Source organism: Palaemon carinicauda, chromosome 30 (genome assembly GCF_036898095.1).
Source record: "Palaemon carinicauda isolate YSFRI2023 chromosome 30, ASM3689809v2, whole genome shotgun sequence".
In the NCBI taxonomy this organism is placed as follows: domain Eukaryota; kingdom Metazoa; phylum Arthropoda; class Malacostraca; order Decapoda; family Palaemonidae; genus Palaemon; species Palaemon carinicauda.
The window spans coordinates 312,885-314,933 of NC_090754.1; the positions used below are offsets into that span (position 1 = coordinate 312,885).

The 2,049-nt window shown below is 39.3% G+C and overlaps 1 pseudogene; it reads left to right on the forward strand.

Moving 5' to 3' along the window:
• The first annotated feature begins 447 nt into the window (after nt 1–447).
• LOC137623669 (uncharacterized) lies at nt 448–1,522 on the forward strand (annotated as a pseudogene).
• Nucleotides 1,523–2,049: the final 527 nt, after the last annotated feature.

Consider the following 2,049-nt stretch of genomic DNA (forward strand, 5'->3'; position numbering starts at 1 on the left):
AGCTAGGACAACATGGCTGACCAGTCGCTTGATATGCTGTGAAACTGTCCGTCCCCGTCAGGTAAGAAGATTTACCTTTAAAGTAAATAAATAGTACTCCAATGACAGATATTTTAATTTGTATAGAATTTTGGCATTATGCCAGTCACTGGGGTACTAAGGCCATTCAGCGCTGAAATAGAAATTGACAGTAAAAGGTTTGAAAGACGTAACAGGAGGAAAACCTCGCAGTTGCACTCTGAGACAATTGTTAGGTGTTTGTGGTCAGTAAGAAGGAAATGTCATATATTAACTTTGTACTCACAATGTCATGTGTAACGTGTTCTTTACATATGACAGGAAGCACTGCAATGTGATGGATGTAGCTACTGGCAGCATCGGACCTGTGGAAGTGGGATCACCCGGGAGCAATACAGGGCTGCTGTTAAAGGAGGTTATATTGACTGGATGAGTCACATGTGTATTCAAGAAAATCAGAGTCCGGGGGAAACTTGTGTAGTTTCGAACGCAAACACGGAATATTTTGAGGATGCAGTGGCAATGAGTAATGTGAATACCGAGAGTCTAGATTTATTTGAAGGTGGAGTGTCAAATATCAGTGGTGCTTCTTCAATTGAGGATCCTACGCCAATGGTAAGGTCTCCCTCAAGGGAGACAGTAACATATGAAAAGATTGAATCATCTTCACAAAGAGGAAATTTGAAACTTAATGACAGCACCGGCTACTCTTACACACTAAAAAGAAAAAATAACGTGAGTATTCATTGGCGGTGTGTGGTTAGAAACAAAAAAATCTCATGCATGGCGGCAGTAAAAGAAGTGGGTAACACTTTTATTAGAGGGCATGTTGAACACTGCCATCCACCTGAGACCAGCTGTGCTGTAAAATTAAGGTGTGTACACTCGTGAAGCAAAAGGCAATGGAAGACGTCTTTTACCAAATGTTACGATCCATGGTTGTGCTTTCCACTGGGGCCAGGCTGTATGGAGGAAAGTGCAAGAATTAGGCCTTCAAAGTTCTTACACAAACGACGTCGGCACTTACAAGTTTTTAAGGCAGTTGTTGTCGCTCCCATATATGCCACAGGAACATATAGAAGAGCTTTTTATCAGGTTTTATAGGAAAGCTGCAGGGGTGAATGAACTCATAAGCCTTTTAAATTACGTGAAAAAGACGTGGATCAATTCTGCAATATGGCCTCCTCACACGTGGTGCGTCTTCGGTCGGAGCATCAGAACAAATAATGATGTTGAGGGATGGCATAACAGAATAAATTTGCAGGCAAGGAAAGGAAACTTAAATTTTTATTTACTTTTAAAGCTCCTACATGATGAGGCAAACATAGTTAATTTACAGGTGCGGCTGCTGTCAGAAGGGAAGGTTTTGAGAAAGCAGCAACATAAGTATAATAAACATCACGGCCAACTTGTAAAACTATGGGACGAATATAATAATAATGAAAGATCGGCCAGACAATTACTGAAGGCAGTTTCTCATCATATTGCTGTCTATGTTTCGTAATATGTACATTATTATTTTTAGAAGCTTTTAGCAATGTGCTTTACTTTTTATCATTATATTATTTAACAAAGACTACTCTTTCTATTTTCAAACTGTTTTTACTTACCTCAGAGATTTATTTAGCAATGTGTTTTACTTTTTATTATTATATTATTTATAAAGACTACTCTTTCTATTTTCAAACTGTTTTTACTTACCTCGGAGATTTATTTACAAAGTTACTTGGAAAGAGATAAACGAGACTTTTCTCAGGTCTGATCTCGAAATAGAACAAAACATAATAAAAGAAAATAACACACAATATAATGATATAAAATAGCTTTAATAAGATAAATTTGGATGTGGGCCGAGTTGGTATATAGAGGGCCGAGCTGGTAGTGAGCCGAGATGGCAATGGACCGAGTTGGTAGTCACAATGGGCCGACTTGGCGATGGGACGAGTTGGCGATGGGACGAGTTGGCGATGGGACGAGTTGGACTACAATCCTCAGAAGTCAGGACGGGTAGGCCTATACTGTTTTGCTTGA